Raw genomic sequence first — 24,695 nt, 5'->3', positions numbered from 1 at the left:
TTGGCTGACCAGTACATCTCCCATGTAAATGCCAAGTTCCCTGGGTCAGTGCATGACGCGTACATCGTGCGAAATAGCAGCATCCCTTATGTGATGGAACAGCTACAGAGACACCGTGTGTGGCTAATTGGTGACTCTGGTTACCCCAACCTGTCGTGGCTACTGACCCCAGTGAGGAATCCCAGGACAAGGGCAGAGGAACGGTACAATGAGGCCCATGGGCGTACTAGGAGGGTGATCGAGCGGACCTTCGGCCTCCTGAAGGCCAGGTTTAGGTGCCTGCATATGACAGGTGGATCCCTAATGTACTCACCAAAGAAGGTGTGCCATATCATCGTGGCCTGCTGTATGCTTCACAACCTGGCTTTGCGACGCCAGGTGCCTTTCCTGCAGGAGGATGGTCCAGATGGTGGTGTTGTAGCAGCTGTCGAGCCTGTGAAGAGTGAAGAGGAGGAAGACGACGGGGACGACACAGACAACAGGGACACAGTGATACAACAGTATTTACAGTAGCACACAGGCACGAATCAACCCCGCCATTTTACATTTACTTAAAGTCTCCTGCCTCTCTACTGTCTGTGTTTCCCCCCAGTTCCTGTTAACTGAGTTGTGACTTTCCCTTCCGTTTTCAGAGCTGTGGGCCCCACTGCGTGACCTCTGCTTTGTTTGCCCATGGACTACAGCTGTGTGACAGTGGTATGTTGTCATCACAATGTAACTGAACATTTTGGCACCGTTATGTCTAATACATTTGTTCAAAATACAAGCAGACTCCAGATTTTTTATGTGCAATAAGTGATTTTATTAAAGTGCTAAATTTAGGGACATGATTGTAAAACGGTGATGGGTGATGGTGGAGTAATGTCCATGGCAGAGTCCAGTTTTCAGTCTCACAGGTGCATTGTCCATATGCCTGTGGAAGGATGGAGCAGGGGCAGTTTAAGTTTGGACAGGGTGACAATGTGGGACAGTGGGATGACATCAGGGGGTATCGTTTGCTGGCGGGGGTCTTGGCATCCTACTCTGTCTTCTTCTGAGATCTCAGGTACCGCTTGCGGGGTGGTTCTTCTTCTGCAGGAGGTGGGGTTCTGGTGGCCTGTCGTTGTGTAGGGGCCTCCTGTCCACTAGCGCCGGCGGAGGTGGTAGCCTGGTCTGGGTCCATGCTAGTGACAGGGGCCCTTTGTGGTGCCACATGGTCCCGCAATGTGGTGACTATCTGGTTAAGGGCCACGACGATGGTCCCATTGCGGAACTAATGTTTCACAGTTCCTCTCTGAACCCCATGTACTGTTCCTCCTGCAGTACCTGGATCTCCTGGAACCTGGCCAGTACCGTAGCCATCGTCTCCTGGGAGCGGTGGTATGCTCCCATGATGGAGGAGAGGGCCTCTTGGAGAGTCGGTTCCCTGGGCCTGTCCCCCCCCTGTCGCACAGCAGCCCTCCCAGTTCCCCTGTTTCCCTGGGCCTCTGTCCCCTGGACCGTGTGCCCACTACCACTGCCCCTAGGTCCCTGTTGTTGTTGGGGTGGTGGGTCAACCTGGGTGCCCTGTAGTGGTGGACACACCGCTGATTGACGTGTCCTGGAGACAGAGGCATGGGCCCGCTGAGTGGGAGCTGTGCTGGTGTTCCCAGAGGGGGTTAGGTCTGCTGTAGCCTGTGGCTGTCTGTGGGGAACCGACTGTCCCGAGGTCCCCGATGGCCCGGGCTGGTCATCTGGGTCCAGGGAGACAGAGCTGCTGTCATCACTGGGGGCCTCTTCTGGGGGTGGGATGGACATCTCTGGACCCTCCTGGGCGGTGTGGTGGCGTTCGGGTCCTGCAGGGGTATAAGAGTATGGTTATTGCTTCTGTGTGTGCCATTTCGTGTAATGGGTGGGTGGCCGTGTACCCCAGTGCTGGCATTCCCTTGTGGGGGCTTTTGTGACGGTGGCTTGTGGGGGAGATGGGTATGTGCAGTGGGCATGCTTTGGTGATGGGTGTCCATCCTTTGGGGACGCATGCAGGGCTAGGTTTTGGGATGGGTGGGTTGTGATGGTGGGCCATTTGCAAGGAGTTGGTGTGATGGGGGTGGGGGTGAGGGTGGGGGTATGATTTGGCATGCAGGTGGGGTGGGGGGAATGAAGTAGTGAAGATTTGACTTACCAGAGTCCATTCCTCCGCCTACTCCTGCGAGGCCCTCAGGATGCAGGATGTGCAAGACTTCCTCCTCCCATGCTGTGAATTCTGGGGGAGTAGGTGGGGGTCCGCCGCCAGTCTTCTGCACCGCGATGTTGTGCCTTGATACCATGGAACGCACCTTCCCCCGTAGGTCGTTCCACCGCTTCCTGATGTCGTCCCGATTTTGTGGATGCTGTCCCACAGCGCTGACCCTGTCCACTATTCTTTGCCATAGCTCCATCTTCCTGGCAATGGTGGCGTGCTGCACCTGTGTCCCGAAGAGCTGGGGCTCTACCCGAACTATTTCCTCCACCATGACCCTGAGTTCTGCATCAGAGAACCTGGGGTGTCTTTGGGGTGCCATGGGGTGGTGTGGATGAGGTGAGGGGTGGTGTATGTGTTGTAGAGTGTGGTGAGTGTGGTGGTGTATGGTGTTTTGTGCGTGGATATTGTGTGGGTGATGTTGTGATTTGCCTCTGTGTGATGGTCTACTCTATTCTGTGCTGTCTCTCTCTGTCCTTCAGTCGCAATTGTGGTCGTAAGGGTTTGTGGGTGATGTGGGTGTGTGTTTTATATTTAATTGGGTGTGTGGGAGTGGTGTGTGTATGTGTTTCAGGTGTGTGTATTTTGAATTGTCCAATGTGGCTGTGTTTTGTAGAGGTGTGTGTATTTTGAGCGCGGCGGTGTATACCGCCAATGGAATACCGCGATTGAAAGACCGCTGCGGGGATTTGTGGGTCGGAATGGCATGGGCGTATTTCTGTTGGCGTGACGGTGGAGGTTTGGTCATCGCCAGTTTTTCGCTGGCCGTTGCTGTGGCGGAATTTTGTTGATGTCGGGTCTTTGGCGGTTTGCCAGTTGCGGGTCAGAATGACCGTGGCGGTTTACCGCGACCGCGGCGGTGTTATGGCCGTCTTCTGACCGGCGGTAAGCGCCTTTTACAGCCGAGGTCAGAATGACCCCCATAATGTCTGGCATAGGATTTACCCTGACAGTAGCCCCTTCCAGTACAAATTCCTATGCGTAGACAAACTGACTGAGAAACTCATCACTCATCGGCTCTGCTTCATTTTGGAGAAGAGAAATAAACATGGATTTCTTGTACATGACTACTTCAAGTGGGCATTATTTTTTTGACACAAAGCCTGTTCCTGGTAGCTTAGTATACTTGACTTTGCACCAAAACCTATGGGTGATTGGGCAGATCTGCCCAAGTAACACCACCTTGACTTGAAGCAGTGAGTTGCTTTATGAAAAATTTAGCTACCCAGCTCAAAACACTTTCACGTTCTGGAAAATTTTATAGCATGGACTGTTTGCCTCACTTAGGGCCAGATTTATTAAAACTTTCCCTGGGTCCCTTAGAACCCTCCTACCCCCACCATGTGTGTGCCATATTGAAAATACGGTGCATCGTGGTGCAGAGTAGAGGGCAATAGTGTCATTTTTTATGACGCTATTGATGTACTCTGCAGGAGTGGCACCAAAATATTGGCCCTACTACTGCGGAGTAATTAGGGGCCCATTCTAAAGAATGGAAGCCCCCTTTTAATGCCTGCTCTTGAGCAGGCGTTAAAAGTGCCATAATAAATGGTGCAAGGAAATCTCATAGATTTCCTTATGCCATTTGTATGGTTCCCCTAATGGGGGAATGCCCCATTTGCATACATTATGCCTGGCGCAGGCATACTGTAGTACAAAGGGTACTACAGTATGCAAACACTATGTAAACACAGCACAGGGATTTCGGCCTTGTTGGGCCACATTAATGTAAAAAATAATTACGTTAATGTGGTGCAAGGTGGCGCTAGGGAACTATAAATATGCCCCTTAGTTTCAAGAAAGTGCAAGCACACAGCATTAATAAATCTGGGTGTATATATCATGGTGTGTGGTTGGTGGAATATTAGTCACAAAACCATTTACATTCCTTGATGTCACTTCGGATCACAAAAATGTATCTTTTCAGTTAAGTAAACTCCAAACCACATTCACTGAGCCACAAAACCCATAAGGTCCATGTCTTGCTCTACTGATTCAGAATCAACATTAGGAAGAAAGATATGTTACAAATGTGTGGGTGTCCCTACAAACCTCTGTGACTACTCACCTAGTTATACCTTTTTGTATATTAAAACCCATATCTATGAGAAAATGATGGAGCAGGACACTGCGCCAAAATTGCAGCGCTGCGCGCTGTCATTTTCACAATTCAAGTATGTGCCGTATTTAAGTGAATGCGCCGTTCCCTGTGTTGTCCCCGGTGCTAGCGCTAAATGTAGCTGCCAGCGCCAACGCAGGCATCCTTGCACCATCGTAAAAAAACAAAAGTATTCCTCCTTGTTGTGGCTGGCTAACACCACCCCTAGGGATAGCGTTAGATTTTGCCAGCGCCTCAGGTTTACGAAATCTTGTAAATCTGAAGCAGTGTCAAAATGCAATGGCTGTTGCTATGGCATGCCCATAGCAACACCCATTGCACACTCCTCCAATGCAGATAACTGCATCAGAGGGGCCATATTTACAGGGAGGTGTAATGCACAAAACGTGGCATTACACCTCCTTGTAAATATGGAGCAGAGGTTAGCGCCACTGAAGCGTCATGTAAAGTGACACTCCAGTGGCGCTAGGGGCTCATAAATATGCCCCTAAGAATGGTATCCATGTTATTTCACACCCTGGAAGCTTTGCCCGACAAATGCAGGAAAGCACCATACTTCTTTTATATTATGAGTTCAGGAAATACTTCAGTAAATTCCTTTAGCATGGGAGAAATCCAATAAGATGTAGTTCAAACTACACTCTTAACCCATTTCCAAAACTCATCACAGTTAGTTGAATTCAAGTTATGAGAAAAGAGTCGTAGGCAAGTAATCTGCCAATATCATATATTTCTGAAAGTGACCTTCTGGAATTCTGTAAATTCCCAAAAGCGTATATTTAGCACAAATATAGATCTAGGACTACTCGCCGGCATAAACCTGAAAAAAGAACATTATGAAGCTGTACTCATTGTTCTATGGCCTTGCATTCCCAACACCTTTAAAAGTAACACATGGAAACCTGCACAACAGGTAACTTCCAGGCGCATTGATGGAAATGTTTTATGAATTTCCTTTTTTCTTTTTTTTTATCTTTGGTGTAGATGTATCCCCAATGCATAATTGCATAAAATGCGGAATAACGTTTTGTACAATACAAGCCACTTTGTGCAATGGCACTTTTAAAACATGTTTTTCTCCATGAGGTATGTCCCCAGCTTCTAAATTCGTTTATTTCAGAGCCTTCAGATATATTTAGCCAGAATAAAGCTCTGTCTCATAATTCTGTTTGGCTGCATACAGAAAGGATTTTATCTGTGATGTAGTAAATTAAATGCCACACAGAAACCAATATTTCCGGCTGTAAGTCTGAAGTGTATGCTTACCTAGATGCACTAAATACAGGAAAAGGCAGAAAGCCTCCTGGAAACATTAAGGGCCTCTTTATTTCTGATTTCAACCATTCTCATTTAGACTAGCCTGTGGAATTCTCAAATACTTGGGAATTGTCTCAAAAAATTCCAATTACATTGCTAAGGTACAACCATCAAGCTATTAAGTCAGCTTTGGGCTGAACCTAAATTTCCCACAAATGTGTTCAACTTTACAACATTTAGCCATAAAGCTGACGGTTCTATATAATTGCCTGTCCTCAGAGATGGAAGTTGTATCAACATTTCTCAGCTTGCTTTCTTCTGTTGGCAAGCTATGGTTCCCTTTTTTAAGACATGCTCTAATTGGAGAAAGCCCAAAAAGGATGGTACAGACCCAGAACAGGAAACAGAAAGGGGTACCCAAGATGTAAAGCTGACAAACAAAAAACAGAAATATAGAACAAGAGAAAGACAAGAAGCAAAGACAAAGACAAAAGATCCTATAAAAGATGCCAGGTAAAAAACGGATTTGGTCAATGTTGGAAACTCGCCCTCTCTAAAGGGTCACCCCAAACTTTTTGCCTTCTTCCTCCTCTTTTTCTGACCTCGTTTTTGTTGGCTTTAGGACTCTGAGCACTTTACGGCTGCTAACCAGTGCTAAAGTGCTTTTGCTCTCTCTCTAAAACATGGTACATTGGCATATACCCAGTTGGCATATTTAATTTACCTATAAGTCCCTAGTAAAGTGCACTAGATGTGCCCAGGGCCTGTAAATTAAATGCTACAAGTGGGCCTGCAGCACTGATTCTTCCACCCACATACTTAGCCCTTTAACTCTGTCTCAGGCCTGCCAATGCAAGGCCTATGTGTGCAGTTTCACTGTCACTTCGACTTGGCATTTGAAACATCTTGCTAAGCCTTAAAGCCCCCTTTTTCTACATATGTCACCTCAAGGTAGGGCAGGTGCTATGTAAAGTAAGTGTTTTACATGTCCTGGTAGTGAAAACGTACAAATTAGTTTTTAACTAATGTGAGGCTTGTTCCTCTCATAGACCAACACGAGAACTGCCCTCATATACTTTTAAGTGGTAGATTCTGATCTGAAAGGAGTAGTCCTGTCATGTTTAGTATGGCCAGAATGGTAATGAAAAATCCTGCTTACTGGTGACGTTGGATTTAATATTAATATTTTAGAAATGCCACTTTTAGAAAGTGGGCATGTTTCTGGACTTACTGCCATCTGTGCCTAACAGCCTGTCTCCAATCCACATCTGGGCTGTGCTCGTTGACAGCCTTCCTTGTGCATTCCACCCTGACAGCCATAAACACAGGACATTCAGCCACATCTGCAGTCATCTGAATATGGAATGGGTCTCCCTGAGCAGGAAGGGTGGATGGGCTCTCACAGTTTAAAGGCCAGTGGCCTAACCCCACACAAATGACTGACGACTCCCCACAGAAAGTCTGGCACACATAGCTGGACTGAAAGGGTAACTTGTTTGCTTCAAAACCACTCTCTGAAGTTTCCCCCACTTCAAAGGCATTTTTGAGTATATATACTGGGTTTGTGTCCCTCCAAAATCAGACACTTCTGGATCTACAAATGGATAATTAGGATTCTGTTGTGACTTACCCTGCCTAGGATTGTGGTTCCTACTTGGGTGCATACCTCTGTCAACTAGAGACCCACTTTCTAACAGTTTAGTCATATAAATAGTTAATCATCAGTTATTTTATGCCTTACATTTGTGCTGGCATAATGAAAAGTTGCATATACTGCCAGCTTTTCAGGTCCTAGGATGTCCTCAGTGTTCCAACCACTAGGTTGACGTTGTCTTTAAAGTTATGTCCTTTTAAAAAAAAATCCCCCTTTCTTTAAAAATCCAGTGTGTCTAAATCTCACTTTCTGATACTAGTAGCACTATCCTTCAATCTTCCAAGTTGATTTGGTTTTATCAATCATCCAAGAACATCTACCTTGAAAACATTTGGTGTAGTAATTATAAAAACAGAGCGTGTGTCAGTATGTATGTTATTTAACACTCAATCAAATGAACTATGTTTCTCTACTGCTTTGAAGACTCATTCTGATCTCACAAATATGCCTTGATGACATTTTCTACCACCTGTTTTTTATCTATAAATACTGTTTTGTTTTCAAATGAAGGACCTGATTTAGAATTTGGCAGGTAGAATACAGAGCACATTATCTCCATCACCCTAGTGGACTATCAACCATCAAATGTAGAGATGGCCGTTGGCCTAGCACTCATCTCTGTACATTGAAGGAAATTGGGTTCATTTCAACGTACTAAAAGTTCGGTGAACAGCCACTGTCAGTTTTGACAGATGTCCACAAAACATTTTAATTTTTTTTAGTGCTTCAAAAACAAAGTCCCAAAGCAGAATTTTGTTTTGAAAAACAAAAATAAACGACCATCCACACTCTGGGAGTTTTCTCTCAGTGTATGGGGGTCATCATAGTTCTTTTCCTGTCCGTTTTTTCCTGCACATCAATAATGAGGCAGACAGACCAAGGCTTCGGCGGGCAAGATACTCCATGACTTTTGCAACAGAGTACTGAGTTCACCAAATTCTAAATCAGGCCCTAATTCTCTTTGTGACAAAGAGAAATATTAAATTATTTTGACAGGCAAAAGCAATTTTTTTCCATTGCTACTGAGCATATAGTCGTATAGAGGGCATATAGAGGGTGACAGTGTCCATGTTATTTTCTCATTACGCAATGGGATTGCACCAATAAAAAGTGGGAAAGGGGCAAAGCCATGTGAACTGCATATACAAACAAGCATTTGTAATGCAATAGGTCTCGCATTTGCTTGAGTTAGAGCTATTGTATTGTAAATTCATACCTGGACTTTTCTTTCCACATATATTAACCAACCCTGCCTCATAATTTTGCCTTTTTGTGCCATATAATTCCAGTGGCCCTGCATACAACTAATGCACTTGCATGTATCTTCTTTCTCTCTCTGCATCAAAAAATGAAAATGTCACCATTTTGCATCCTAATTTAAATCTGCCATGCTAATGCCCTTCAGTAAAGGGTTTATGGTGTACTACTATCAATAGTAAACGAGCAGGCCGAAGCTATTTAAAGGCACCTCAATGGAGGGTCTATGATGTACAACCAAGAAGTGGTGAGATGAAAAACAGCCAAAACAACCATCAGGGGTGATGGAAGGAGGCAGAGAGCAGAAGGAGGGCTGCATGCCCAATGAAAGGCAACAGAGGATATGAAGAGGTCCATCCTATTCCTATGGAGGTCTCTGCTCTGAGGAGTTAGTGGAATAAGGAAAAAGAGAAGGAAAATGGCAGAGCCATAAAAAAATAAACACAAGTCATATATGAAACATATTAAAACATACAATACTGTCTGTGCCATAGAGTTTTACTTGGCCCACTCATGCGGTCCCAGATGCCTATTAGCCCACCTGGCAGGGTACCCATTGCTGATTAGTGGTGGTCTTAATGTTGTCACTGAAGTATGGTAGCCGCAACTTCGATAGGCATCAGTTTCAAAACTATGGCAACAGCATACACAACAAATTAGGAAAATGTTTCACTGTGTGTGTGTGTGTACAGGAGAAGGGGGTGTGGTCTTCATGAGGGGGCAGGGCCATAGTGAGTTAAGCTTTGGACTCCATCCTCTGCCTAAATGGCTAACCTCCCCCACAGCAGTAAGGACCTCATATCTCCGAGCTCACTTGATATTATTGTTTGGAGTTGAGGTATGTAGAGCGTTCTTAGCTGATCGAGACACCTCATCTATACAGGGTTTCCATCTCGCTGTGTAATGGTGTCTCTTCACGTGTGACTGTGTGATGAGACATGAAGCCAAGTGTCACACAACGGCACCATGTGAGATGGCAGCCTCACCTCGGTTTCAGGGAAGCGCTGCTGGAAGGTCCCAGGGGTCCCGCTTTCAGCCACAGCTGCGATGAGTGGTGATTGAGGGAGTCAGAGGTCACAAATGAGAAGAAAGCCCACAATGAGGTGTCGCAGAGGAAAGAAGACATGCTGGGTAAGAATACTGCTGCCTCCTAAGGCCACCCTAAGATGGAGGTCAGCGATACGATTCGGGGGCACAACTTATGAGGATTTTTTTAAAATGCCCTTCTCTAACGTGAATTTCACATGACTAACAATGCAAATATCTTCTATGGTATGTGAAATTTGTTACAGGTTTTTCTCATGTTTCTAAGCACTCTCGACTTACTCGAAGACAAATGTGGTTGAGTGGTCTGGCTGCTGATCTTGGAACCTGGGTCTCTGGATTTCAACCTCAAGGTAAACAATAATCGTTGAGCTTTCATGTAGTCCATATTACCATATTTCTGTGCTATATCTAACACATTGTATTACCAGCTTCAATGGTACTCAATTTACCGACTTCGGAAGGATGCAAAGCTGATTTGGCTTTGCCACAATTCGAACCTGTGACCTTCAAATGACAGCAAACATTAGCAGCGAGTGTGACCTGACCTAGCAATCCGTGCCAGCCTAGGCACACACTGGACACCCCTGCCTTACATCATGTATGGACAGTACGATACACATTGTTGGGTGTGATGGTGAGTGAGTAAGCGCCCCCTTGACTGCTCCGAACACTGTACACACTTACCAAATAACTAATTGTTCTCAGCATTCACTCCAAAAACTTTGTGCACTGAGTATACACTACATGGAGAAGCAATACTTTACCCTCAATCAGAGTGGTCTGAAAACTAAAACAGCCCATTCACCTCATCAGTGCCAACTTGTACACGCAAATAGATTACTTTTTGCGTTGAAGTTAGTTCAACTTTCGCTATCTCCAAATATAAAAATATGGATTTATTTACTCACACACATATTTCACTCCCTTCCATATGTGTGATACTGCACAAGAAGAAATTTGCTCCCTGGGGCAGAGAAAAGATGTGCAAGGCGCGAGGAACCAGAAAGTCTGTGCACACCCACAAACCTGAGTTTGTGATTATTCATGGATGTTTTTGACACACTTGGACTCTGGGAATCAGAGTCTGCATCCGGTCAAGGCAGGAGTAAATCCGTTTCCATGGTGCTAATGTGACAGCTTCTTCCCTCACCCCCTCCAACGCATGGGTGAGTGTAGAAAATACCCAGTAACCCAGCCCTAGAAACATGCTCCTCTTCAATAAGCAAAAGCTGCAAAACAGTTATCAAGAAAGTTCATAGCCCTTTAACATGTGTATGCCTTTTTTACAAAACAAAAATCAAGCAACAAAGTCAGGCACGTACTCTGGATAAAACAAATCCCTCTGCAGAGATACAAACACATACTAGAGCCTAATTTAAAAAAAGTAGTCCAGGAATCATGTGGAAAACAAGGAGCTGCGTATATTTTCAGTAGTTGGCTGGTTCTTTCGCGGAGGGCTTAACACCAGAAAAGGCATGACGTATGCATGCCTTTTACTAATGAAACCAAGAGAATCTTAGAAGGATTGCACCATTTTTGTGGGCCTCCTAACACCGGAACACCCCTCTTGCATACATTATGCCTGACTCCAAGCCTAATGTGGCACAAAGGGTTGCAAAGTGGCGTAATGCATGCATTGCACCACTCTACATATGGCATAGCGACTCTAGCCTTGTTGAGCCACCTTAGTGTAAATCTGGACTTTAGTTCTTCCACATGGAAAAATAAGTTCATTTAAAGCATCCGTCTTCCACTGTAAATGGGAAGATGGGCAAGATGAGGCCAGCAATAGTATGCAAGGGTCTTGTTTTTAGAGTCTCCACATGCTCTGTACAGATTCATGTGCTGGAAAGCAATACATTAAAGAACAAACCTCAACATTGTTTTTGAAATGTCTACAAAGGATGCAATTATTATCCACTTTTATGTGTGCGCAACAATATAACTTACGTTTACCTTCTAAGTTCTTCTGTACGAGCAGGCAACTTGCACAATGTAAAACATAGGATTGAGAAACATTATTTCCTTCTAGCATACCATTTTTCTGTGCTGTGTGAGAAACATATGGAAGGGTTCCAGTTGAAACAAGCATTTTCAATGCAATAGGTCTTGCATTTGCTTGAGTTAGAGCTATTGGCATTGTAAAATTGTGACTGGACTTTTCTTGCCACAGAAATTGGTCAACCCTGCCTCATAAATCGGTCTTTTCCTGCCACATAATTCCAGTGGCCGTGCATATAACTAAAACACTTCCATTTACCTTCCTCCTGTTTGTGCAGCCAAAAATGAAAATTTTGCCATTTAGCCTCCCAAGAGCTTGAAGTGAGTTTACTATATTCAAAGGATGCTCGCTACAACAATGGTAATTAAAGCAGCTAAACATCCAGTATTGGTGAGACCTCAGGGAAGAGGGTGAAAAATGTGGGGTATACATCATAATTATTTCTAAAATCAGGCAGACACTGATGAACTGCACAGGGACTTACAAAGTTTGCTCGGAACCATCAGCGGTTCGTACACATGATACATAATAATTAATTCACCTATTGGGAAAGAGCTGGTGGAGCTCACAGACAGTAACAGACTGCGCCTAATACAGTATAGCAGTTCGTACACACAGTTCATACACACATGCCACAATTGTTCAAAAGTGAAATGAGTGAGTGATCGAGGAGTCAAGCCACAGGAGTATACCTTATTACAATCGTCTTAGACACCGCTGGAAGCAATCAATGGGAAAGCTATTGGCAAACTCTAATTCAATCTTAGCAGTGGGACCTGTTTCTGGCAGGTATATGCTGCGAGCACTCACTTTGTTAATGTTAGGAAATTGGTTAGGTCCAGAAAATGTTGAAAACCCCGTGTTACAGAAGGTGACAGTGCTCGGAATGGGGGGAGAGGATTTAAACTAATTCAAACTAATCTGGTGTGAATGGCTGAATGTATGCTGGAACATTATGGGAGATGTAGTCGTTCATCTGCTTCTTCATATTGTTTAGATAGAACGGTACACTGGAAACCTGGCATGGGTTTGCTAGCTGGAAATGAGATGAAAGCTGATGAAGCAGTCACAAACAAGCAATAAATGGTGAAAAGAAGACAGCCTCATCATGACGTGTGATGTTAATGATGTACCCACGGATGACATGCAGCTGCCATCTTAAATTGGGGCAATACTAATTAAAAATTGTAACAGAAGTGATTTTCAAATAACAAATAACTAGCGGTACCATTTTTTTCTAACAAATAACTACTACATTGTGAGATCATATTACCACAGCTAATCCATGTAGCTGCACAGAATTAAGACATGTCTGTTGTAATTCAAGTCTACATATTTAATGTATGAACATCATGAAAGCTAAACAGGTTAGGGTCTGAGAGGGTATGGCGTAAGCTACGAAGCTACCACATTTAGTCTCGGCATCAGCTCTCCCAGTTCCTACATTAAAAAATGGATGGGAACAAATACAATGAAACAATGGCAAATCTTCAAATGTCAATCTGTACTAAAGTCCACTTCAAAGAAAACAGTGAGCCACCAGTAGAGCAGAGAGGGAAGTGTGTGATTGCATTCAGGAGCTGAGGCAAAAGGAACCAGGAACAGCAAATGTGAGCAAGATAGCCTGATTTATAGCCTTATTTACAGCTCAGCTAAACTCAGAGCAAGAATGCTCTGCAAATGAAAAGGGATGCTTCCCTGGACACACGCAGGAAATTAAGTAAAAAAAAAGGTCCCCTACAGACCAGATAAACAGGACAAAGCGTAATTATCCAGTAGTTGGTCCATGCTCCTACACGGTAGAAGGAGGGACAAAGAGGCATGACTGACCACTAGCAAGCAAGGATTTTTAAATGACACTTTAATTAATAAAATAGCTAGAAGCCCACAGAAGAAGTATACTTAAAAGTATACAAGAGGTCGTATGCTCACGCTCAACCTAAGGAAACACAGGCCCGTAAGAGGAAAACAGGCACATGTATTCCATGAAAAAAACAGACAAAAACAGGGCAGCCAATGTAAAAGCAACTGCCAAGCAATTCAAACCCTACATTCCATCCATCCCAATTATATCACAGCATTCCACATCACTGTGCACGCCAGACTCAAAACCTTTGTACTGTGTGGACAAGTGAAACACATTTTACTTATCCATTTATTTGCATCAAAGTGTTAAAAGAGTCTCTATCAAATATGATTGTACCTGAACAACGGCAAACCCTAGTGACCCATATGGAAAGAGTTATTCATACTAAGTATAACAGAGGTCATTAAGCTAAATACTACTTGGTCAAACCGTTGGTAATGGAATCCATCAACATAGCATTAAAATGTGTCAAAATAATGTTTGCATGATTTCGTGACCCTTTTTTATTCACAGCAAAGTAATTTTCTAATCAAATATAGTGGTGCTATACACAAAGGGAAACATTAACTATAATTCACACAATGCAGCATAGCCAGGGAACTTGCTGCGCTGCACTGCTTGAAAGGGAGAGAGTGGAAATGATCCATATTTACAGACATATGGAGCATTTCTGCTCTCTCCTTGCACTGGCACACTGTGAGCTGCCTAGAGCCAATGTAGGAAGCCTTGCACAATAGTGCAAGTGTGTAACACTTTCTCCTCGTTGCGTGTCTGTGATTAAAATGCAGACAACACAGTGCTCCAAGAAATGTGATTTTATATCTAAATATGTAAACGCACACCATTCACATCCCTGGTTGCTATGATACAAGAATCCTGTTAAATGTTGTTTGAGGTAATCCTGATGAGTCAATTACATTACAACTATGGATGTATTGTCAAAAATGTTTTGTTGCAGGTATGACACACACACATATTTGACCATCTGTCACAAGTGTCAACTCATTCTCGGACTACCTACGGCCTAACTTAGTGATGACACTTGTAATAATAGGGGACTTTAGGGCTTTGCAAGGGGGTTTCATTACCAAGTCGATATGGCATTTTAAACCTGTATTCAGGCTGCAGTTCAGGCCTGGGACATATTTTAATGTGGTACCTAAGTGGGTGGCACAATAAGTGCTGCAGGCCAACTAGTAGCATTTCATTAACCAGCCCTGGGTATATGGTATACCACTTTACCAGGGATGTGTAAGTAAATTAAAAAGAGATATATTTTTGTGGTACCAGATTTGCTGGAGAAGCCTTTATCAGTACCTCAATCATCAAGAACCTTGAAAATGGCTCTATATACATTGCAAATAATGTTCTTTTTTTAAAAATTCTCCAAGCACTAGCGTCCTAGCAATTATTTCTCCCCTGAACTCTTGTACAGCTGAAGGATTAACATGGTGAAATGGGTAAGAAAGTTAATTTCAGGTCATATTATCCCTAAATATTGCCAGCGCACCAGGTCAAATGATTGTTCCCTTGTGCAGAAAACACACAGCTATTGACTAATTTTGAACATCCACTAAATGTATGACATCCCAAAGTTAATGAAAATGGAGGCTAATGATTAATTTGGTATGAATCTTGTTTGATTGGGATGTATTAGATTATGGACTATTCTCGTCGAACTAGTACCGATCATCTTCATAGACACTTTAAAATCATAATTAAATAAATATAATGGTCAATATCATACACATCTCTAATAGTCTTTCACAGATTGCAGAAAGGTAATCAGATTTCCCTTGTGGGGTGTAGCAGGAGGAACTTTCTATTCTAATATACAAATGCATACTTTTGCTAATCATGGTGACAGTGAACCTGCAAACATCTTATACAATTATTTCCGGGTCTCGTGTCATTGTGATAGTTCTCCTAGCAGTGAAGACTTCCCTTATTCCCATAAAACGTCTACAAAGCTCTTGCTGCTCACTGCTGAAATGATTTGAATTGGCCTTCATTAAAACATCCACAGCTTCTGCCCTTTTTGATTTTAGATCTTTGTGGTACATGCCGTGGGATTATTTTAAGAAAGACACATTCGTTTTGTCATAAGCTCCTGCACTGTACCCTAAACAACATGCAAAATCCTTAAATTTTCTAATCCAAAATGTACATTTTCTGATTTAATCATCCAAGTCAGAAACTTTCAAACCCTATTGTCTTTCTTAAACAAGGTGTGAAGGCTAATGATATTTCTGTTCAGTGTAATCTTTTTTTACCTTAATTGTTTCTGTACAGTTAATATTGTATTCTGAGGGTTCTTTTGCAGCTTTATCTTGTATTATTTTAGGTCATTTTCCCCTGTATTATAGGCTACTATTTTATGATTTAATTCTTCTAACCCCTGATAACAGTAGCCCTCGACCTTCTAGGTCCTGCATACCGCTCCCCCAATGCTGCTCCTTGTAACCCAGAGGCACCGTCTCGGTCCTCAAGCTCTCTTCAAACCATGGTTCAAGCCACAGTCCCTCCTGCAGTCTTGGTATTGTTTGTCTCTTTGTGCTTACTTTTTAATAATCTATTTGTGACTGCTTTTAAAATCATTTGAATAGTAGTGTCCACATTGTAAATACTACTCTGCAGTATCTTTCCTCCCTTCACTGCTTGTTGTGATTGAGCTTTACTGTTTTTTACCTGCACTGCTTCCTGTTACCAGTCCCTGCCCTCCTACCTCCCAGAGAGAACCTTTCACCTCCCAGGACTACCTATGAAGGCCACTGTGTGGCTCCTGTGAGTAGCCCTCGACCTTCTGGTCCTACAGGCTGCTCCTCGTAACCCAGAGGCACTGTCTCAGTTCTTTCTCAAGCTCTCCTCAAACCATGGTTTGAACCATGGTCCCTCTTGCAGTTTTGGTATTGTTTGTCTCTTTGGGCTTACTATTTAATAATCTCTAAGTGTCTGCTTTTAATTTTATCTGAATTGTAGTGCTGCATTATAGATACTCCGGTGCAGTATCTCTCGGCAATCACTGCCTGTTGTTACTGTGCTTCTCTGTTTTACCCATGCTGTTCCTGCTGTTTCCAGCACCTGCCTCCCACCTCCTTGACAGCCCCTCCCACCTCCTGGGACTACTTATGGAGGCCTCTGTGCAACTGCATGCAGCAGGTGCGCCACTGGCTCATCAAAGGTGTGGCAAACGCAAGCCCATCTGTGTCCATCCATGTCTGGGCCTCACCCAGGAGCAGGGACCCAGGCCCTCTGCACGCCCACTGGTACTCTGCTGCAGAGCTATGTGCCCTGGACCAGTGCACACCAAATGCAACAACTGCTGCTTTGCATCACCTCGCTCAACAGAAGGATCTTTCACCTGCAGCCACTGCTGGTTGACTGCCACCCCAGCACAAACCATCATCACAGCAACCAGAGCTGCTCCAGTCCCAGCGGCTCATTCCTCCCTGGAATGACTGAGATGCCTCCTGGCCAATGCCAGATCACTCTGCAAACACGCCGTCAAAGTCTGGAACACTATCTCCACAAATGTCTCCGACGTGACTTTCATCACGGAGACCTGGCTCACCTCCGCATCCACCCTGGACTTCACCACCGCAACAACTATCGGCTGTAAGATAAAACACTGCAACCGCGCCAACTGACATGGAAGTGGTGTCACCATCATACACAAATAATCAATCACCACCACCGATAACAAGACCGTGCCAATCATGGAACACATGAACTTCCAGTTTTGTACCGTGACAAAAACACCATCAAAGGCAACCTTGCCTACAGACCGCCAAGACCTTGAACCGACCTCAGCTATCCCATTGCAGAATTTATTGCCCCACTCGCTATTAAATCCGAACACTTCATATTCCTGGGAAACCTCAACTTTCACTTGGTTGACCACACCGACACCAACTCCACCGACCTCCTTGAGTGACAGGACATCAGCACCAAGCAACTGGTTACAGACTCCACGCACCATACAGGGCACACACTGGACCCCATATTTACTTCCAGCAACAGAAACAGGTCCGGTCACACAACTGAACTCACCTGGTTGGACCAATCCATTGTAAACTTTGTCATTGCCGGACCTCCCCACTCCACCCCCAACTACCACATCACCCCCTCCCGAAACTGGGCCAAGCTCACAGAGCACCAATGGACGGATGCCCTCAGCATCACCCAGCCCACCATCACCACAGATCTAAACCAGGCAGTCTGGAACTTCAAATCTAGGATCATGAATGCTGCCAACCAAGTCTCTCCCCTCAAACCAGCCAGAACACACAATCTACCAAATAAGCAAGCTGGTACACCCTGGAACTTAGAACGGTGAAACACAGTTGCAAACAACTGGAAACAAAGTGGTAAACCAGCAGAAACAACACTGACAAAGCCATCTTCAAGTCGGTCCTCAACAATTACCACAGCCAGCTGAAAGCCACAAAAAAGGAGGCTCTGACACACCAGACCGATATCAACACTAACAAAATGAAGGAAATCTTCTCCATCGTGAAAGACTTCACCTGCACATCAGCCACCGAAAACTTGATCCCTTCCTCAAAAGAACTCTGTGACTCCCTCGCCGAACACTTCCAGAGCAAGATAGCAACCATCTACAGAAACTTCAATCTCCAACCCACCGACCCCCTCAACATCCCATCAACCACCACCGCTGACCACCCGCTCACCACAAGGGAACAACATAACACCCCAAACACAAACACCCTAATGAACTCCATCCACTCAGGAGCACCCACCTACCCATGCCCACTCTGACTTTTTAACCTCAGAAGGGACAAAATTAGCTGCCAGCTCACCAACATCCTCAACACCTCCATCACCAGAGTCACCTTTCCCGACACCTAGAAACATGCAGAGGTCACACTACTGCTCAAGAAAACCTCTACAGACCCCAGTGAGATCCAGAACTACCGCCCCATCTCACTGCTCTCGTTTCCCGCCAAAGTCCTGGAGAAGGCCATCAACCTCCAATTCACAGAGCTCCTGGAGAGAAACAACCTACCGGACCAATCTCCATCAAAATTCAGGGCTAATCACAGCACCCAAACAGCCCTGATTTCCTCAACAGATGACATCCGCATCCTACTCAACAGAGGTGAATTAGCTGTCCTCATCCTTCTCGACCTATCTGCAACCTTCGAAACTGTCTCCCACCACACATTCATCAAGCAACAATGCCAGACCGGAATCACAAACCACGCACACATGTGGATGACTTCCTTCCTCATGGGGCACACCTAGGGAATCCATCTGCCTCCTTTTACCTCTCAACCCAAGAGCACAATCTGTGGCAACCCTCAAGGCTCATCCCTCAGTCCAACCTTCTTCGACATCTTCATGACACTATTCGCAGACATAGTCAGAGCCCACAACATCAACACTGTTTTCTATGGCGATAACACACAGCTCGTCTTCTCACTATCAGTGGATCCAACCAGGATGAAGACTAACTTCCGCAACTGTATGAAGGGTGTCTCAGTATGGATGAATAACAACTGCCTGAAGCTCAACACAGACAAAACTGAAGTAGTAATCTTTGGCAGAGGCAGACACACCACCATCTGGAATGACTCCTGGTGGCCATCGGAACTCAGACTCACCCCCCGCCAAAAGACCATGCCCACAACCTTGGCATCATCCTGGACAGCAAATTCTCTATGAAACATCAGGTCAATGCTGTCTCCTCATCTTGCTTCCACACCCTCTGCATGCTCTCTAAAGTCTTTAAGTGGCTCCCCACCAGCACCAGGAAAACAGTAACGCAAGCCCTCATCACCAGCTGAAAGAACTACGGCAACGCAATCTACACAGGCACCACCACGGAACTCATGAGGAGACGCCAGACAATCTAGAATGCAGCACCCAGACTGATCCTCAACCTGCAAAAGAGAACCCACCTCACCCAGTGTTAGAAATGGGGTTTCTGGTTGGCTAGGGTATGCACCTAAGCCAGGCAGAACCTACCCACTCTAGTCAGGGCAAGGGAGTTACACGTCCAAGATAACCCCTGCTCACCCCCTTGGTAGCTTGGCACGAGCAGTCAGGCCTAACCCGGAGGCAATGTGTAAAGCATTTGCACAACACACACAACACACGTGACACACAATATACACCACAAAGTAAACACAACACTGATCTATGTAAAAATAAACTGTATTGCACAAAACATAATTAGACCAACATTACACGTAAGTAATAACCTGCTACCTTAGCAGTTGTCAGAACGTTACACAAGTTATTAATACTCTGCAAGAATACGCAGTTGTCACATTCCAATACGTAAGCACTCAGGATTCTGCAACATAAGCAGTAGTCAGGAATTACAGTAAGAATTATATGCACTTGTCATGAATACCTCGTAAATAACCATAAAAGAAACATTAAAGAACATATCACAAGTTATAAAAAAATACATATCAGCATGTCATGCCCATAAAAGGAACGTCAGCACATATATATAATGTCATGAAAGCAAGTAGGAACATATAAATCCCCCCAAGGTTCATACTAGGCTCCTTGAGCCAATATTTCTTAGAAAGTAACTGATTTCCTGAAGGAGGGGCACTCCACGTGCCTAGAAAAAGTGCATGGGGGCTCCCGGTGCTCCTATGCGCACAACGGGGCCACGCAGTGCTCCTGTGGGAGAGGGGTGGACTGCACCCTTCCCTGTGATGCCAAAACGGGCCCCTCCTGGGACCCACGATTTTGTTGGTCCCTCCCGGGCCTCCAATGGCCCTCTCCCGAAGGGGGGGCCCACAACAGTGCTCACAAAGGATTACTGGGCCATTCGCGCCCCTGAGGCAGTGACCGGGGGGAAGGGATGTTCCTGCCCACCCTGTGTCCTGCGTGGTTGAAGGCAGTCGCCCTTGTCCTCGGTGTGGCTGCCTGAAAATGAGGAGTGAAGCATGGGCCTCCGATGAGGCTTCCCTCCTGCTGCACCAGGCGGCCGCACCTGAGATGGTGCGCAAGCTGCGTCTGATATTAGGCTCAGCCGTGGAGCGGCAAGCGCACCACAAGAGGTGCCGGTTCGTGCCCCGGGGGCGCTCCTCAGGGACTGCGTCGCCCCGGAGGTATGGGTAGGAGCTCAGATGCTCCACTCTTTGATTCTGTGTGCCCCAGGGGTCCGGGAGAAGCGCAGCTCCGGCGCGCTTAGTATCAATCACGCCGGGCCACAGCGGTGAATTCCAGCAGTGAGGAAGTGCTTTCCCAAGTGCGAAAGGCACTTTGATTTGGCCCAGCCACAGTGGTGATTTTACAGGCACAAGAGCGCTCCAAACAGTGCAAGGGGCACGTAGGTGATCCTGTGCTGTGGTGGCGATTTTTGTGGGCACAAAGAGTGCTTTTGAAAAGTGCCTAAAGGTCACGCAGGAGCGCTCCCAAAGCGCTTAGACAGTCAAAGCAGCACTCCTCTTGCTGGGGTGTGATACAGAGGTCAGGGGCCAGAGCACCCTGCCTCTGGAGACAAAAAATTAATAAGGGGGCACAGTGCTGGCGAACCCAGCAGCAGGCCAGCACAACAAGGGGATGCAAGCAGTGGCAGTTCCTCCTAGTGACCAGGCAGGTCACAGGTCAGCACAGCAGCAGCAGTCCAAGGTGGTCCTAGTGAGTCCTCTCAACAGCGTCCTGTACAGCTCCAGGTAAGTTTCCTGGAGTCCCAAGAATGTCCAAAATCATGTCTAAATTGTGGGGAAAATTCCCCTGTACTTATACTAGGTTGTAGGAGGCTGGCCTGGCTTGTAGTGGGTACCAGAGGTACTTACACCTTGTGCCAGGTCCAGTTATCCCGTATTAGTGTAGAAGAGGTGTTTCTAGCAGCTTAGGCTGATAGAAGGTAGCTATGGCAAAGCAGCTTAGGCTGAACTAGGAGACATGTAAAGCTCCTACTATACCAGTGGTGTCATATGCACAATATCATAAGAAAACACAAAACGCAGAGTTACTAAAAATAAAGGTACTTTATTTTTATGACAATATGCCAAAAGTATCTCACTGAGTACCCTCAGTATGAGGATACGTTATATACACAAGATATATGTACACAAACCAAAATTAGGTAAGTAATAGCAAGAAAAGTAATGGAGACAGTGTAGAATTACACTAGATTGCAATAGGAGCACATAGGTATAGGGGCAACAAAAACCATATACTCCAAAAGTGGAATGCGAACCACAAATGGACCCCAAACCTATGTGAGCTTGTAGAGGGTCGCTGGGACTGTAAGAAAACAGTGAGGGTTAGAAAAATACCCCACCCCAAGACCCTGAAAAGTAGGTGTAAAGTGCGCCTACTACCCCCAGAGAGCACAGAAGTCGTGGTAGGGGGATTCTGCAGGAAGAACAAACACCAGCAATGCAACAACAGTGGATTTCTGGACCTGAGTACCTGTAAGACAAGGGGACCAAGTCCAATAGTCGCGACAGTGTCGAGAGTGGGCAGGAGCCCAGGAAATGCCAGCTGAGGGTGCAAGGAAGCTGCCACTGGGTGGAAAAAGCTTCGAGTTCTGCAAGAAAGAAGAGGACTAGGGACTTCTCCTTTGGAAGACAGATGTCCCACAGCACGATGAAGCTTGCAGAGGTGTTCCCACGCAGAAAGACCGCAAACAAGCCTTGCTAGCTGCAAGGGTCACGGTAGAGGTTTTTGGGTCTTCTGTGGCCCAGGAGGGACCAGCATATCGCCACTTGGAGGTGGAGACAGAGGGGGCACCCAGCAACTTAGGGAGCCCTCACAGAAGCAGGCAGCACCCGCAGAAGTACCCTAACAGGCACTTAGAAGAAGAGTGATCCAGAGTCCACACGAAGTCACAAAAAGGAGTCCCACGAAACCGGAGGACAACTCAGGAGGTTGTGCACTGCAGGAAGGAGTGCCGTGGACCCATCCTTGGCTGTGCAAGATGGAAATCCTGGAAGAGTGCACAGGAGCCAGAGCATCTGCAAATCACGCAGTACACAGCTTTGCAGTCTAGCATGGGGAGGCAAGGACTTACCTCCACCAAACTTGGATTGAAGAGTCACTGGACTGTGGGTGTCAGTTGGACAGAGTGGGGACAATTCCATGATCCCCCGGGTCTCTAGCATAGTACCCGGGTACTGCCAAACTGCCTTTCCGGGGTCTCCACTGCAGCTGCTGCTGCTGCCAACCCCTCAAACATGTTTCTGCCCTCCTGGGGTCCAGGCAGCCCTGGTCCAGAAGGCAGAACAAATGGCATTGGGGTGACAATTCCATGATCTTAGACATGTTACATGGCCATGTTCGGAGTTACCATTATGACGCTATACATAGGTAGTGACCTATGTATAGTGCACAAGTGTAATGGTGTCCCCGCACTCACAAAGTCTGGGGAATTTGACCTGAACGATGTGGGGGCACCTTGGCTAGTGCCAGGGTGCCCACACACTAAGTAACTTTGCACCCAACCTTCACCAGGTGAAGGTTAGACATATAGGTGACTTATAAGTTACTTAAGTGCAGTGGTAAATGGCTGTGAAATAACGTGGACGTTATTTCACTCAGGCTGCACTGGCAGGCCTGTGTAAGAATTGTCAGAGCTCCCTATGGGTGGCAAAAGAAATGCTGCAGCCCATAGGGATCTCCTGGCACCCCAATACCCTGGGTACCTCAGTACCATATACTAGGGAATTATATGGGTGTACCAGTATGCCAATGTGAATTGGTGAATGTAGTCACTAGCCTGTTAGGGACAAATTTGGAAAGCAGAGAGAGCATAACCACTGAGGTTCTGGTTAGCAGAGCCTCAGTGGGACAGTTAGGCATCACACAGGGAACACATACAGGGCACATACTTATGAGTACTGGGGCCCTGCCTGGCAGGGTCCCAGTGACACATAGACTAAAACAACATATATACTGTGAAATATGGGGGTAACATGCCAGGCAAGATGGTACTTTCCTACATAGGTTTACAGTGTGTTTTGCAATGGGGAGAAGGGGGTTCCAACAAGTTACAACTGGTTCTGGGAGTGGCCTTTCTCTCCTCCAGCACAGGCTCCAAACATCAGTGGGGGTGAACAACCCTATTGTGAGAGGCCAGGGCACAGCCTTTACAAATGCAGGTGTACCCTGCCTCTCCCTTCTTTCACCCCAGGAAGGCTTTACAATATGTAGATGCACCTCTGTGACACCTCCACCCTCCCTGTGTATAGGCTGTCGGAAAAGTATGCACAAAGCCCCAACTGTCAGTCTGCCCAGACGTGGATTGGAGGCAATCTGCAAAACACGTCATATGCACAGATAAATGCGCACTTTCTAGAAGTGGCATTTCTGTGATAGTAATACAAAATACACCTACACCAGTAAGCAGCATTTCTTATCACTATCACAACTATACCAAACACGCCTATGCTACTTGTTAGAAATGGGGTTTTTGGTTGGCAGTCAGGTTGCCCTCTGTCCAAGCAAGAACCCTCACTCTAGTCAGGGTAAGTCACACACAATCCAAAATCAGCCTGTGCTCACCCTCCGGTAGCTTGGCACGAGCAGTCAGGCTTAACTTAGAAGGCAATGTGTAAAGCATTTGTGCAATAAATCATACAACACCATAGTATAACACCACAAAAATACACCACACAGTGTTTAGAAAAATATAGAATATTTATCTGGGTAATTGTAGGTCAAAACGATCAAAGTTGCAATACGAATTTGTAAAGATATCACTGAAAAGTGATATTAAGAGTCTTTAAGTCTTTAAAAAGCGATAAAGTGTCTTTCAAGCACAGAGTACCTGGTTTCTGGTGGGAAATCTCCTCCGAGGGCCACAGGAGAAGAGATGCGTGGAAAAAGGGGTGTGTGCGTCGATTTCCGCTCAGCACACACAGACTTGCGTCGTTCTTTTCCACGCGGGGAAGTCGGGCGTCGTTTTCCGGCGCGCAGACAGTCTCTTTTTGTGGATCGGGAGGATTACCAGATGTCCCGGGTCTGTGCGTGGATTCTCCTGCTTATTTTCCGGCTGCGCGTCGTTCTGCGGGGCTGCGCGTCGAAGTTTCGATCTCACGGTAGGCGTCGCGTCGATTTCTCCTTGGAAGTCGGGCGGCGTTGTCCTTGCGAGGCCGTGCGTCGAAATTTTGGTCTCACGGCAGGCGTCGCGTCGATTTCTCCTTGGAAGTCGGGCGGCGTTGTCCTTGCGAGGCCGTGCGTCAAAGTTTCGCACTCACGGTAGGCGTCGCGTCGATTTCTCCTTGGAAGTCGGGCGGCTTTGTCCTTGCGAGGTTGTGCGTCGAAGTCTCGATCGTCCCGAGGGCGTCGCGTTGATCAGCG

This window comes from Pleurodeles waltl, chromosome 1_2, assembly GCF_031143425.1.
Source record: "Pleurodeles waltl isolate 20211129_DDA chromosome 1_2, aPleWal1.hap1.20221129, whole genome shotgun sequence".
Taxonomy (NCBI): domain Eukaryota; kingdom Metazoa; phylum Chordata; class Amphibia; order Caudata; family Salamandridae; genus Pleurodeles; species Pleurodeles waltl.
Note: the sequence above shows the minus strand (reverse complement) of the source record.